The sequence below is a fragment of the Carica papaya genome, chromosome 3 (genome assembly GCF_054855325.1).
Source record: "Carica papaya isolate Zhongbai chromosome 3, ASM5485532v1, whole genome shotgun sequence".
Lineage (NCBI taxonomy): Eukaryota > Viridiplantae > Streptophyta > Magnoliopsida > Brassicales > Caricaceae > Carica > Carica papaya.
This window is the reverse complement of record NC_142311.1, coordinates 25,141,786-25,158,885: the sequence shown is the minus strand read 5'-3', so window position 1 is coordinate 25,158,885 and position 17,100 is coordinate 25,141,786.

Here is a 17,100-nt window from a genome sequence, read left to right as displayed (position 1 = left end):
AGCACGTAAAACAGTAATGAGCACCAAACAAGACAATAACGGATTCACAATAATTCAAACCATAGTAAACGAAACTGTGATTCATGCATACGAAACCATAAAATAAATACATCAGATACCATGCTGCATTCTAAACTGTAAAATAGATCAAACAACAACTGACCGACAATATATCTAATTCGGGCTCCATTGGCAACCTTAATCAATTATACATATCTATTAAGTCATAAAATACTGTTTTATCATTTATTAGGCTTTAATGTCATGATAGAAAATAGGGTGAGAGATCCTTATTTGTTTCGGGGTCTGAAATCGGCTCTACAAAGCGCCTACAGGCTGTCCCTAAATTTCTTGAATTTTTCCCGGAAAACTAAAACGCACTACCCGTACCTGCACGTGTCTCCAAAAATCCTAAATTAGACCCAGGGCCCCTTTTCGGCCAATATCAAAATTGCGATAAAACAACCTTAGGGCCCTCGGTGGGCCAAAAAATACAAAAAACCAAGACTTACCGGCGGTGGAGCTCTCAGTTGCGGCGGCTTCTCTGGTGCGAGTTACGGTTTGATGTTTTGCTCTAGTCAACCTGTTGAGAAAAGGACGGTGATCACAGTGGTGTAAAAATTGCATCGAACTCCGAAAAGGGCCTCATCGGAGGTAAAAATTGAGGGAGGCCGCGGCGGTGCTGCTGGACTTCGACGGTGTTTTCTGGCCGATTGGCCGGTGGTTTGGCTCCGATTTAGCCATAGGCGGATTCAACATAAAGAAACGAGCTAAGGAGAGAAAATTTACCTCGTTTGACGGTCGAAAAACCCTCCGATGCGGTGGCGGGTGGCGGTAGCTGCCTCCTCCGGTGACTTGTTCTTCTTCTCCAGCGAGAGTACTGGCGACTAGGGTTTGGGGTCGGATGTGGGTGAGGTTATTTATAACATTCCGCTGTTAATCTCAGCCATCCATCACGATTTAATCTGGGCCGTCCGATCGAAATTAAAATAGAAATAAATCTGGACCGTTCATCGCGATGCGATCTGGGTCGTTCGTGCGCGTGAGATCTGGGCCGTCCGCACGCGTGAGATCTGGACCATTCGATCGCGTGCATGCGGATCGCACAAGTGGCTCTGTCCCGCGTGGCCTCTCGCGTCAGCTTCCTTGCCACGCGGCGTGTTCTGCTTGGCCAGGGCTGCTGACTGGGTTATTGACGTGGCTGCTGACGTGGCACAACTTTCTTAAATTACGTTTTGATCCCCTGGTTTCTGATTTTTCTTTCAAAAACATCCCTAGAATCCAAATTTTCACCCCTTTTTTCCAAAATCAATTTCAAAAATAATTTTACCCTATTTTATCATTATTATTATTTTTATTTTTATTAAATTAAATTAAATTAAATCGAAACCTTATAAATTAAATATTGAAAAATTAAACTAAAATTCTAATATAAATTAAAATAAATTAAAAAAAATAAAAACAATAAAATTTGGGTGTTACAACTCTCTCCCCTCAAAGAAATTTGGTCCTCCAAATTTGTCTCTTACTCTTGGTCAAACAAATGGGGATACTGGGCTCTAAAATCTGATTCTACCTCCCAAGTAGCCTCCCTTGGCGTGTGGTTCTGCCACACGACCTTTACAAATGATATTTTCTAGTTGCGGAGTATCCTGCTCTTTCGGTCTGTGATACCAACTGGTACTTCTTCATAAGATAAGTCCTCTTGGAGTGGAAGCGGTTCATGAACCAAGACATGAGAGGAGTTCGGGTTGTACTTACGTAGCATGGATACGTGGAACACATTGTGGACCTTGGAGAGCTCTGGAGGCAGATCTAGTCTGTAGGCAGCAGTACCAATCCTGTCTAAGATTTCAAAATGTCCAATAAATCGGGGGTTCAATTTTTTCCTCATGCCGAACTTACTAATTCCCTTGAAATAAGTGACTTTAAGGAACACCCGGTCGCCTTTCTCAAATGGTAGATCTCATATTCAGGTGTCCGCATAACTCTTTTGCCTGCTCTGAGCCGTTTGAATGTTCTTTCTGATTTTTATTTTAGACGTGGTCTCCTCTACCAACTCCGGGCCGAACAATCTTCTATCGCCCACTTCTTCCCAATAAATTGGTGATCTGCACAGGCGCCCATATAACGCCTCATATGGAGCCATGCCGATGCTTACTTGGTAATTGTTGTTGTAAGCGAACTCTATCAGGGGTAGATGGTCGTCCCAATGACCCCCGGAGTCAAGGACACATGCTCGAAGAATATCCTCAAGTGTACGAATTGTCCATCAGTCTGAGGATGGAAGGCAATACTGAGAGACAGCTTTGTTCCCATGGCTTGCTGAAAGCTACTCCAAAATCGAGAATTGAACCTAGGGTCCCTGTCGGATACCACTGTTACTGGAACTCCATGCAATCTGACTATTTCTCGGATATACATTCTTGCCAACTTGTTTAAAGGGTCGGTCATTCTGATGGCCAAGAAGTGGGAAGATTTGGTAAGCCGGTCAACGATTACCCATATGGCATCATGTCTTGAACGTGCCTTGGGTAATCCCGTTACGAAGTCCATGGTGATGTGTTCACACTTCCACTTAGGAATCGGTAACAGCTGAAGTAGCCCACCCGGGTGCTGATGCTCTACCTTGACCTGCTGACATACCAAGCATTTGGATACAAAGTCGGCTATATCTCTCTTTATCCCATTCCACCAAAACCGGGGTCGCATGCCTTGGTATATTTTGGTGCTTCCGGGATGCATGGCAAACTTCGAGCTTTGGGCCTCTGTCATGATGTCTCTCTTTAACTCACTGTCGTCTGGGACACACACCCTGTCTTGGAAACGGAGTAACCCATTGATAGAGATTCAGAATTCTGAGCTCACTCCCTGTTCTGCATCCTTCTTGCAGGCTACCAGGGTGGGGTCGACTGACTGGGAAGCCTTATTCTCTGGATTAACTCGGGCTGGACTGTCAGGCAGCCCAAACATGTGACTCTCCTCAAGTCCTGAAGTCGAACTTGTTATGTGGCCCTAATTTGCCTGCATTCTGAAACCATCAAATGGGCTAAGATACATGTACTTTTCCTGCTAAGAGCATCTGCTACCACGTTGCCCTTACCCGGATGGTATAAGATATCACAATCATAGTCTTTAAGGAGTTCCATCCACCTTCTCTGACGCATGTTGAGATCCTTCTGAGTGAATATGTATTTCAAACTCTTATGATCGGTATAGATCTGAAAGGTCTCTCCGTATAAGTAGTGGCGCCAGGTTTTCAAGGCGTGTATGATTGCGGCAAGCTCCAAGTCATGGGTGAGATAATTCTTCTCATGATTCTTTAACTGCCTGGACCCATATGCTATGATCTTTTCATGCTGCATCAGGACACAACTCAGGCCTAGATAGGAGGCATCACTATAAACTGTATATCCCCCCGATCCCTCGGTAAAGCTAGTACGGGTGCAGTAGTCAACCGCTTCTTTAATTCTGAAAAACTTCTTTCGCAGTCCTCATTCCACTCAAATTTGGCATTCTTCTTTGTGAGTCAGGTTAGAGGAGCTGCCAGGCTGGAGAATCCTTCAAGAAACTTGCGGTAATAACCTGTCATCCCCAGGAAACTTCGGATTTCCTTAACTGATGTCAACTTCTCCCAACCAAGTACTGCTTCAACCTTTTTAGGATTCACTGATACTACATCTTTTGATATGATGTGTCCTAGGAAGGCGGTCTGCTCAAGCCAGAATCCACACTTACTCAACTTTGCATATAACTTCTTGTTTCTGAGGACCTGCAAACCTTGGGCAAGATGGTGAGCATCTTCTTCTCTGCTTTTTGAGTAGACTAAGATGTCATTGATGAACATGATAACAAATTGATCCAAGAACTCTCTGAAGACTCTGTTCATCAGATCCATAAATATTGTCGGGGCATTGGTTAGCCCAAATGGCATGACCAGGAACTCATAGTGTCCGTACTTAGTTTGAAAGGTCGTCTTGGGGATGTCTTCTGTTCTTATCTTCACCTAATGGTAACCTGATCGCAGGTCTATTTTAGAGAAGACCTATGCACCCTGTAGCTGATCGAAGAGGTCATCAATTCTGGGAAGGGGATATTTGTTCTTGATCGTAACCTTTTTCAATCCTCTGTAATCAATACACAGTTTCAACGTTCCATCTTCATTCCTTGCAAAAGTGACTCCGGCACCCCAAGGGGACACACTGTGTCTAAAAAACCACTGTTTTGTAATTCAGTGATCTGTTTCCTCAGCTCTTCCATCTCAATGCGGCTCATGCGGTAAGGAGCAACCGAAATAGGATGGGTGCCTGGTTGTAAGTCTATAGTGAACTCGACTTTCCTGTCCACTAGCAGTTCGGGTAGTTCATCTGGAAACACATATGAAAAGTATCGGACTACCGGAATCTCTTGGATACAAATTTCCTTCTTGGGCTTGCCTAGTTAGAGAAAATAACAAGATTAAGGTACTAAAAAAATTAAGAAAACTTACCACCAAGGAATAAGTGCTAAATGATTTTATTAATTTGTAAATGGCTCCTCATTGGGAGGATTAAATACAACCTTCTTGTTAAAGTAATCTATGGGGCGTGATGCGCCGCTAACCAATCCATTCCTAAGATTATATCAAAATCCCCCGTGTCTAACCCTATCAGGTCTACACTCACTCTCCTATTTGCTATCTCCACGGCACAAGCCCTGTAGATAACTTCTCCTAATAGTGTTTCACCCCCAACAGTAGCCACAAACAACAATGAAACAAGTTTATCAAGTGATACATTAAGTTTGGAAGCAAAAACATGTGAAACAAATGAATGCGATGCACCAGTGTCAAATAAAACATGAGCAATATGGTCACAGATAGTGTACATACCCTATACCACGTCCGGATCGGCGTCGGCATCCTGCTGGGTAAGGTTGTAAACCCTGTCCTAAAAAGGAGGTCTTCCTTGGTTCTGGTTTCTCGGGCACTCTCTCACATAGTACTGGGCACTACCACATATGCGATAGGTGTTGTTGAGGCGGTAGCATGGTCGGTCCCCGTGATCCCTGCCACAGTACTGGTAGATCTTTCCACGTCCTGCCCCTGGAGCCTAAGGAGGGGCCTGGATCACTGGTCTGGGCATTTTATTTGGTTGGACCGGCGCAGTAGGTGTTGGTCTACGGGGTGGAGCTAAGGGTCGGTGACTCCCTGCTGACTGAGGACGGGTGTTGAAACTCCTCTCCACAATCTGTGCCTTTGCTAGAATAGCTGAGTATGTCTTGAGCTCCAGTACCAATAAACGTTGCTTGATTTCTTAGCGGAGGCCCCACTAGAATCTCCTAACCTTCCTGCCTTCATCCATCAATGTCTCCGGGAAGTATCGGCCCAGCTCTAGGAACTTACTAGCATATTCCGATACTGTTATGTTTCCCTGGACCAGCTGAACAAACTCCATCTCTTTCAGGTGTCGGATGTGCTCAGGGAGATACTCCGCATGGAAGGCCGCTAAGAACTGCTCCAGGGTGGTCTGCTTGAGCTCTCACCAACGACTTGCTTCCCCTACCAGCATGTAGGAAGCAAGGGCAACTCTCTGCTCGGGAACCACTCCCAAGGTCTTGAAAGCTCTCTCAGTCTCCGCCAACCAGTATTAGGCATCTTCGAAAGAGGATCCCTCTGCAAAAGTGGAATGGTTCAGTCTCTTGTACCTCTCTATGTAGCCTGGGTCGATCAAGGAAGGAGCTGGGTCCCGTGGAAAAGGGACTGGGCCTGGCTGGGGATAGATTGGGGGGCTCTGTGGTGGCACCTGCTGAAATGGTGGGGGCACCAGATTGTACTGTGACGGTGCCGGGGAGTACGGTGGCTGGGGCACCGGTTCATACTGCGGTGATGGTGCCGGGTGGTATTATGGTGGAGCAGGCTCGTGCTGGGGTGGCTTGGGATCCGCTTGCTGTAGCGGTGGCTCAACTCGTGGTAGTGGGGGAGGTTTGGGTAACTCCCTTCTCTCCTCTCGACCTTGCTGGGCCGGCCATGATCCTTTCCAGCATCTCAAATATTATGTCCACATCTTCCCGGAGCGAATCATTCCGGGCTGCTCGGTTTAGTGGGGGTCTTCCTCTCCTCATTTCTTTGCAACTACATTTCACAAGGAAGAGTTGAGTAACGATTTATCGATGGATATTTCTCTAAGCATTTTTGTGTAAGGGATGAGTCCAAGGAACGCAGCTCTGATACCAACTGTAACAGCTCCGGAAATATAAGTGAAGATGTATGTATTAAAAGTTCTAAATGCGGAAGTGAAATAAAAATTCTGATTAACATCCCTTACACAATAACCAAAAACATATTCAACGTATGAAAGAATAAGCTAATCAAAAGAAATACTCGAAATAAAAACTATAAATAGAACTATAAAATCTTTTGGCGTCTAACTCGTCGTCTTCTTACGGAACGGGTTCGGGAACCACGTTTTCCTGATCTGAAATGGTTAAGTAAGGAATGAGCTACACTACCCCAGTAAAGACATCACACTATCTCACAGCCACAGAAATAAAGGTTGGTAGAAAATAAAAATGACCAATGGAGCATAATTTATAACAAACTCATTTATTAATGATCAAAACCTTTACTGTCCACTTACCTCGGTGAGACTCGTGAAAATAACATATGAAAACAATAACATTATAACCATCATAAAATCATATACATTTTGTAACATAACACATTATACTTTTGCACTTCAATAATCAGACAATAAATTTCTTCTTTTACCAGCCTACTAGTATCCATGGAGATCCATAGGGGTCCCCGCTACACGTGAACCATTAACATTAATAATCTGATTCCAGGGCCATCCCCATACCCTGTCAGGTATGGGCGCTAAAACCATGAACCTCAATACCCCGTCTGGTATGAGGGTTAAACGAGCCATCCCCATACCCCGTCCGGTATGGGCGCCAAACACATAAGGTCTCCATACCCCGTCCGATATGAGAGACCACGTTTCCGGTAGAGTTTCCTACAGATCCAGTCCGTCCACCATCTCCTAGGATATCTAGTCAGGCTGTCCACATTATCCATTTATCAATTCATATAACCTTTTTCCCATTTTCCTTGGTCTCAATTATCCAATCAAATATAAACACGTAAAACAGTAATGAACACCAAACAAGACAACAATGGGTTCACAATAATTCAAACTATAGTAAACAAAACCGTGATTCATGCATACGAAATCATAAAATAAATACATCAGATACCATGCTGTATTCTAAACTGTAAAATAGATCAAACAACAACTGACTGATAATATATCAAATTCGGGCTCCATTGGCAATCTTAATCAATTATACATATCTATTAAGTCATAAAATACCGTTTTATCATTTATTAGGCTTTAATGCCATGATAGGAAATAGGGTGAGAGATCCTTACCTGTTTCGGGGTCTGAAATCGGCTCTACAATGCGCCTACGGGCTGTCCTTAAATTCTCTGAATTTTCTCTAGGAAACTGAAACGCACTACCGGTACCTGCACGTGTCCCTAAAAATTTCAAATCAGACCCAGGACCCCTTTTCGGCCAATATCATAATTCCGGCATGGCCGCTCCGCCGTGCTCTGGTGACGGCACCGCCGCCCACGGCGGCAATCCGCCTCGAGTTGGCCATTTTCGGCCGAATTCGGCAAAACTTGCATTGGTTCTTGCGATAAAACAACCTTAGGGCCCTCGGTGGGCTAAAAAATTACGAAAAACCGAGACTTACCGGCGGCGGAGCTCTCGGGTGCGGCGGCTTCTTCGGCGCGAGTCGCGATTTGATGTTTTGCTCCGGTCAACTTGTAGAGAAAGGACGATGATCACAGTGGTGTAAAAATTGCATCGAACGGGAACCGGAAAGGGCCTCATCGGAGGCAAAAATCGAGAGAAGCCGCGGTTGCGCCGCTGGACTTTGGCGGTATTTTTCGACCAATTGGCCGATGGTTTGACTCCGATTTGGCCATTGGTGGATCCAACATCGAAAAACTAGCTAAGAGGAGAAAATTTACCTCATTTGGCGGTCGAAAAACCCTCCACTGCGGCGGCGGGTGGCGACGGCCGGCTCCTCCGGCGACTGGTTCTTCTTCTCCAGCGAGGGTACTGGCGGCTAGGGTTTGGGTTCGGGTGTGGGTGAGGTTATTTATAACCTTTCCCTTTTAATCTCAACCGTCCATCACGATTTAATCTGGACCGTCCGATCACGATTAAAATGGGAACAAATCTGGACCGTCCATCGCGATGCGATCTGGGCCGTCCGTGCGTGATTCAATTTGGGCCGTTCGCATGGGTGAGTTCTGGGCCGTCCGTGCGCGTGAGATCTGGCCCGTCTGCACGCGTGAGATCTGGACCGTTCGATCGCGTGCACGCAAATCGCTCACGTGGCTCCGTCCTGCATGGCCTCCCGCGTCAGCTTCCTTGCCACGCGGAGTATTCTGGTTGGCCAGGGCTACTGACGTGGCTGCTGACGTGACACAACTTTTCTAAATTGCGTTTTGACTCCTGGTTTCCTATTTTTCTTTCAAAAACACCCCTACAATCCAAATTTTTACCCATTTTTTTCAAAATCAATTTCAATTAAATCCCAAAAATAATTTTACCCTATTTTATCATTATTATTATTTTTATTTTTATTAAATTAAATTAAATATTAAAAAATTAAACTAAAATTCTAATAAAAATTAAAATAATTAAAAAAAATAAAAACAATAAAATTTGGGTTTTAGAAAAGGCATTAGGCATGAACATGGATGAATCATTATTAGTACAATTTGTCATCAACTCACTTTTTTGACAGTTTATTCTATTCAAAATTTACTATAACACTAATAATGAGTAGCAGAACATGAATGAACTTACTAACAAATGTATTCAGGAGAAAATAAAATTAAAGTAAGGTGGACATAATTTTGTCATTGCAGTTACTCATGGAGCTATGAAGAATAAAGGCAAATCCAGAAAATTAAAAAACATTCCACGAAAGAAACAAAGTAGACTTGGGAAGAATAACCAATGTCATGATGGAAAAATTATTCTAAGTTGCTACTTTGTGACAAGAAAGGTCATGTAAAAAATAAATGTAGTAAGTGTAAGACTTAGTTCGAAAAGAAATATATAAAACTTTATTTTGTATGTTATGAATCAAATCTTGCTGAAATTTTTTCTAATACTTGATGGATTGATTCTAGAGGCATAACTCATATTACTAATTCAATACATGAGTTTTTTACAATTCGAAAACCGAAAGAAAGTGAAAATTTTATCTATATAAAAAACCATCTTAAAATAGAAGTGGTAGTTGTAGGTACTATCACTTGCTATTAGAAACTTGTCATTAGGTGAATTTTTTAAACACTTTTTATGTACATTCGATTTCTAAAAATTTAATTCACTATCCAAATTAGATATTATTGGATATTTAATTTATTTTGGTTATGAAAACGTAAGTTTAGTGTTTAATTCAATAAAAGTTAGTTCTGATATTTTATATGATAGTTTATATAAAATTTATCTGAATAATGAATTTGCAAAAACTTTAGTTATCTTACATTCAAATATTAAAACATGACTTAATTAATAAAAATTCTTCATTTTTGTGGCATAAAAGGCTATGACATATTTCTAGTGAAAAAATTGAGAGATAAGCGAATGATGAAATTTTACAAAATCTTGACTTCACCGATTTCCAAGTATATGTAGATTGCATAAAAAGAAAACAAATTAAACATATAAAAAAATGTGTCACAAGAAGTAATGAGCTTATTAAGATAATTCATACGGGCATTTGTGGACCACTCTCCATTGCTTGTTTTACTAGAGGTATATATTTTATCAACTTTAAGATGATCTATCTCATTATGGTTATATATATCTAACGCATGATAAGTCTCAAGGCATTGACATATTTGATGTATACATTACAAAGGTTGACAGATAATTAGATAAAAATGTTAAGATTGTGAGATCTTATCGATATGGTAAATATTATGGCATATATGATGATTCATGACAAAATCCGGGTCTCTTTGCCAAATTCTTAGAAAAACATGGCATTCGTACTCAATATATAATGTCAGGTACGCTACAACATAATTATGTTGCTAAAAGGCATAATCATATTTTAATGGAAATGGTTATGAGTATGATGAGTTACTCTTCTGTATCTATTTCTTTATGGAGTGAAGTCTTAAAGACCATAATGTATATCTTAAACAAAATTCCTAGTAAGGATTATCTATAGCTCATTTCGAGTTGTGGACTGATAGAAAACCAAGTTTAAGATATTTACATATATGGGGTTGTGCATTGGAGGCAAGAATCTTTAATCATCGTGAGAAAAAAATTAGATTCAATGACAATATCTGCATATTTTATTAATTATCTAGATAAGTACAAAATGTATAAATTTTACTATCATAACCATGGTACGAGAATAATTGAAACCGATAATGCTAGATTCTTAGAGAATGACAAAATTGGTGGGAGTGAAGAATCAAGAAAAGTATACCTTGAGGAAATAAGGGTGGACATCCCACCATCCTTTTTTCCTCAATAAATAATTGTTGCTCAACCTTCTCAGTAAGTTACAGAAAGTGAGCAACATAACAGAAATGGCTCATTACCATAATAAGATGTCATCATTGAAAATATTATAAAACAACCCCAGTCAATGCCTTTAAAAAGATTTTAAAGGAAAAGAAAATCTGCTAAATCAAATAATTATGTGCTATATCTACAAGAATTTGATTTTGATAATGGGATAGGAACAGATCCAATTACGTTTTCACAATATATCAAAAGTGATAATTCTAATAAATAGATAGAAGTTATGAAAGAAGAGTTAAAATTTATAGACCACAATGTTGTTTGGGTTCTTATCGAATTGCCTGATAATTGTAAGTGTCGATTGTAAATGTGTAACACCTAAGAAAATTTTTTCTTTTAATTTCATTATTATTTTATTTTATATTAATTTAATTTAATTTATTCAAATAGAAATAATAATAATAATAATAAAAAGGAGTAAAAATTATTTAGGTATTTAATTGAAAACAATTTTAGAAAAAAAGGGTGAAAATTTGAATTCTGAAGGTATTTTTGAAAGAAAAATTAAAAATAGAGGGTCAAAACACAATTTAAAAAAATTGCGCCACGTCATCTGCCCGGTCATTAGCCCCGGCGAACCAGGAAGCGCCGCGTGGCAGAGACGCTGACACGGGAGGCCACGCGGAAGGGAACCACATGGGTGATCTGCGTGCGGACGATCGAACGGCTGAGATCCATTCCCGTGCGCACGGACGACCCAGATAAAAAATGCGCACAGATGGCCCAGATTGCATCGCGCACGGACAGCCCAGATTTAATCGCGCACGGTCGACCCATATTGAATCGTGATGAACGGTCCAGATTTATTTCCTATTTAAGTTCGATCGGACGGTACAGATTAAATGCGATGGACGGCTCAGATCAAAAGCGGTTATAAATAATCTCATTCGCACCCAAATCCAAACTCTAACCGCCAGAGCCCCTCGCTAGAGAAGACAGCCCAACCGCCGGAGAGCCGACCACCACCCACCGCTGCCGCACCGGAGCAAATTCCGACCGTCAAACAAGGTAAAAATTCTACCATTTGCTCAGAATTCGATTTTAAACCCACCTATGGTTAAATCGGAGCGAAAGCACCGGTCAATTGGCCAGAAAACGCCGCCCAAGCCTAGTGGCGCCGCCGCGGGGTGTCTCGATTTTTGCCCCCAATGGAGCCCTTTTCGATTGTCGTTCGACGTGATTTTTTCACCTTTATGATTACCGTTTCCTCCTCTATAGGTTGACCGGAGCAAAACACTAAACTGCGACGTGAGCCGGAGGAGCCGCCGTACCTGAGAGCCCCACCGCCGGTAAGTTTCAATTTTTTATATTTTTTCGGCCCACCGAGGGCCCTAAGGGTGTTTTCGCACAGGAACCGATGTAAGTTTGGCTGAATTTGGTCAAAAACGATCGAAAACAGCCAAGCTGAGGTAGATCACCGCCGCACCGGAGCACGGCGGAGTTGCCATGCCAGAATTCCAAAATTAGCCGAATAGGCCCTAGGTATGATTTTTAGGTTATTTAGGACATGTGTAGGTACCGTAAGCTCGTTTCAGTTTCCGAAAAAAAATTCAAGGAACTTAGGTACCGCCCGTAGGCGTAGTGAAAATCTAGGGTTTGGTGTCAAATTTGGTAAGGACCCCTCACCCTATTTCCTATCATAGAATTGAAGTCTGAATAAATGATAATACTGTATTTTGTACAAATTAAATAGATATGCATAATTAATTATGGTTGTTAATGGAGCCCGAACCGGACATATTTATCTGTTAATTCCTGTTTGATTTATTTTACAGTTTAAATGCATTATGGTATCTAGTTTATTTATTCTATAATTTTGAATGCATGTATCACTGCTTACTTCACTACTGTTTGATTTTAGGAATCTAAGATATGTTTGCTTTGTTGGATGCACGTTACTTGTGTATGCATTCATGTTTGAGTTGGTAACGGAGACTAAGGACAAATAGGAATGGGATGAGATTTGATAAATGGATAAGATGACAACCTTACTAGATATCCTAGGAGATGGTGGACAGACTAGGTTCATAGGGAACCCTACCGTGAACGTTGTCTCATACCGGACGGGGTATGGAGACTTGGTCATTTGGCACCCATACCGAACGGGGTATGGGGACAGCCCGCTTCACTCTCATACCAGACGGGGTATTGAGGTTTATTGTTTTGGCACTCATACCGGACGGGGTATGGGAACGACCCTAGAATTAAGTTTTTTAAAGGGAATGGTTCACGTGTAGCGGGGACCCCTATGGATCCCCATGGATACTAGTAGGCTGATAAAAAGGAACAATTTTTGTTTGATAATTTGAATATAAAAGTATGACATGTGCTATATTTCAGATTATATATGAATTCATTATATTTATAACATTATTGTTTCCATAGGTTGTTTTTTTATAGATCTCACTGCGGTAAGTGGGCGGTAAATGATTTGATTATTGATAAATGAATTTGTTTAAATCTACTACTCCATTGGTTATTTTAATTTTCTACCAACCTTTACTTCTGTGACGGTGAATAGTGTGATATCTTTACCGGGCTAGTGTAACTCATTCCTTATTTAACTATTTTAGATCAGGAGGACCTGGTTTCCGAGCCCGATCCACAAAAAGACGGCGAGTAGACGTTAGATGTCTTATAGTTTTCTTTATACTTCTTTCATTTTTAGTATTTCCTTTAGAAGACTTATTCTTTAATATTGTTTAGTACTTTTAAGTTAGTGTGTAAGGGATATTAACCTAAATCTTTTATTTCGCTTCCGCACTCATATTTTTATATGCATTTTCTTTTGGATTTCCTGGGTCATTACGAAATGGGTCTTCAAGACCAAACACGATGTTAAAGGTAGTATCAAACAATTTAAAGCTAGACTAGGTTATAGAGATACCTTCTCTTCAATTTCTAAAAAGGACTCTCTTAGAATCATTATGATACTTGTAGCATATTTTGATTTAGAATTGCATAAAATGGACGTAAAAACTACTTTCTTGAATGAGAATTCGGATGAAGATATCTATATGGAACAACCTAAAGGAAAAGAAAACCTACTTTGCAAATTAAAGGTACTCATTTATGGTCTTAAACAAACTTCTGGACAATAGTACATAAAGTTTAATGATACCATTACATCTTTTGGATTGAAGAAAAATACTTTTGATAAGTGCATATATATGAAAATTAGTGGGAGTAAGTTTATATTTATAATATTATATGAATGATATTTTGCTAACTAGTAATAATTTTGATTTGTTATATAAAACTAAGAAATATCTCTATAAAAAACTTTCAAATGGTTGATATTGGAATAAAAATCTTCAAAGATCAATCTCGATGATTATTAGGTATGGCTCAAAAATGATATATTAACCAAATTTTAGTGAGATTTAATATGTAGTTATGTTCAATTAATATTGCACCCATTTTGAATGGTGACAAATTAAGTAAAACTAGTGACCAATGAATGACTTAAAAAGGGAATGAATTAAGAAGATTCCTTATGCATCTGCTGTGGGAAGTTTAATTTACGTTCAAACTTGTACTAGACTAGATATCAACGATGTTGTTGGTATATTGAAAATATATCGAAGTGATCTAGGAATTGAATATTAGAAAGCTTCAAAGAATGTTATGAGGTATCTCCAAGAAATAAACAATTATGTGCTCACATATAAAATATTAAAACAATTAGAGGTGATTGAATACTCGAAATTGAATTATGGTGGTTGTCGTGATAACTTAAAGTATACTTCAAGTTTTGTTTTTATGCTAGTAAATAGAGTAATTTCGTGAAAGAGTATAAAGTAGTCTATTACTACCTCATCCACAATGAAGGTTGAATTTATAGCATGTTTTGAAACTTCAAGTCATGCTTTGTGGTTGCGGAATTTTATCTCAGGGCTTGGTGTTGTTGATTCTATTGTGAAGCCACTGAGAATATTTTATGATAATATCGTAGTTATTTTATTATCTAAGAATAACAATTATTTTAGTAGATCTAAATACATAGACTTAAAGTATTTAGTTGTTAGATAAAAAGTCTAGAAATAATAAGTGTCTATTAAAAATATCGATACAACACTTATGATTGTTGATCGATTGACTAAAGGACTACCTCCAAAGACATATGTAGAATATGTTGTAAGGTTGAGTCTTTTGAGTAATCCATAATATGATGATGGATATTTCAATTGTTGAATAATTTATATTTTTGCATATTAAAATTTGTTTGTATTTTTTCCTATCTTTAAATCATGGATGCACAATCTAGTATTTAATCAACCAGAAATATTTTGACAGGACAAATTATAGGAGTTATTTTAGCTTTATGGACTGAATTAATAAATGTTATTGATGTATGGTGTATATAAGGAAATGTGACGTTGAAGTCATGTGACCACTATAATTCACATTTATAATGTAAGTTATTTCAATATTAACATATAATAAATTTGGGCTTATTGGCTGATTTTATCGGAATCACGTATCAAATTCATTTATCAATAAATATATTTTTAATATAAAAATATATATTATTATAGTATTTATAATTGGTATAGTAGGTCAAGTAGAAGAATGTTAATTCCAGTAATTAAGTGGATGACCCACTAATTTGATGTTCTATTTTTCTCATCCACTGATAACGGTTGGAACTAATCGAAAGAACACTTAAAATAATAGATTATTATTATAAAGGAAAATATACTTTGATAGAGTGGATAATCTTAAAATAAACTATACAACTATTATATTTTATAAGAATTAAAGTATAATAATAGAAACGACTATCAACATATTCAATTATCATGAATGTGTTTTGGCCTCTTCTCTCATCTATTAAATGAGCATAATTCTCATTTCATATGAGTTCTCTATGAATTAAAATTTTAAAATTTTTGTGCATAATAGTTAGATACAAAGAAAAAGTGAGTCAAAGAATTAAAGATTTTATCAAGTGATCACTCAATCACGTTATGATTGTGTCATCTTTTAATGGTATGTAGGTTTAATTTTCAAAGAATTAAAAATTTTATTAAGTGATCTCTCAATCACGTTAGATACAAAGAAAAAGTGAGTTAAAGAATTAAATATTTTATCAAGTGATCTCTCAATCACGTTATAACTGCATCATCTTTTAATGATATGTAGTTTTAATTTTATGTTACTTTTTTTTTATTAAGATGTGTTGAATTCAATAAAATGACATTTGTATCAAATTTTATTACAAAAGTAACACAAATATATTTTGAAAATATTTCCTTAATGCAAAATTTAAATAAAAACAATGATATATCAATAAAATCATAATTCCATAGTATACAATTTTTACAATAACAATGCAACCGTTACTTAGTGCCCAATACCGTATTCAATGTGTTTACATAACTCATTCAATTATCAGTGATGCTTAATATTGTATTCAATAAATTTATGATTAGTTATTAAATATAATTTATATTTCATTGATTACAAACCTATATGTGTAACTGCTTATGTTATTTTCAAAGAGGGCACCAAATCACCAACTAGTTAAGGATGGAAGCGCAATCAACAAATTACAATACAATATCATAAAAGAATACATAAATATTCTTCGGTTACCATCCCAATTTTTACTTTAGTCACCATCATTCATATTCTTGAGTTTTAGGACCATGAATAATAATTAATTCAGAGTCCTCAGACCACTCAACAAGCTCCCAAAATTAGAATCCAACATTACAACTAAGCTCTAGTTGCTCTCTTATTACCTCAATATCCATCCAAGGAAATTAGTAAATTGGGTTTAAGTAGACACTTTGTTATTTAAATTTTAGACTCTTTTAATATTTTTTTCTTAAATTTTATTTTTAATTTGCCTTATTTAATTACTAAACTTTGTATTTTTATTAATATTTCCCTTAGAATTTCAAGTATATTATTTATTTTACTAAAATTTTATTATTGTTAATTTTAATATTTTATTATTATTTTTTATGTTTATTATCTTATCAGTTAATTTTAGTGTTCTAAATCATTTTGCTTTTGTTCTTATTGTCTTTTAGTTTATATTTTCTAGATTAATTTTCTTTACTTATAATCTTTATAATCACATTATTATTTTCCAAATTTCATAACAATGTATATCTTTCAAAGTTCCAAATTTTATTAGTTTTCTAGTTTCTTTCCCAAGAGGCCCCCCCCCCCCCCCGCGTCTATCTAATACATCCAGCTCAAGAGAAATTCCTTTTGCTGGGCCCGTCACTCAGTGGGCTTCTGCGAAGGTCCCTTGACATATTTTTATGCCTGTCCGGCCAGCACGGCCCGCCGGCCTGTTGCACAGGCAACCGACCCAAGGGAGAATGACTGTTGTGCGGTGGCACACCTGCGTATGTCCCATTTTCTTTGGCATCTGCAGATGCCCGATAACTCTCTCTGCACTCTCTGGCTCGGCAACTGCACGACTGCATTATGCTAGAGACGTACCAAGCAAATTGTGGATGCCCGAAAA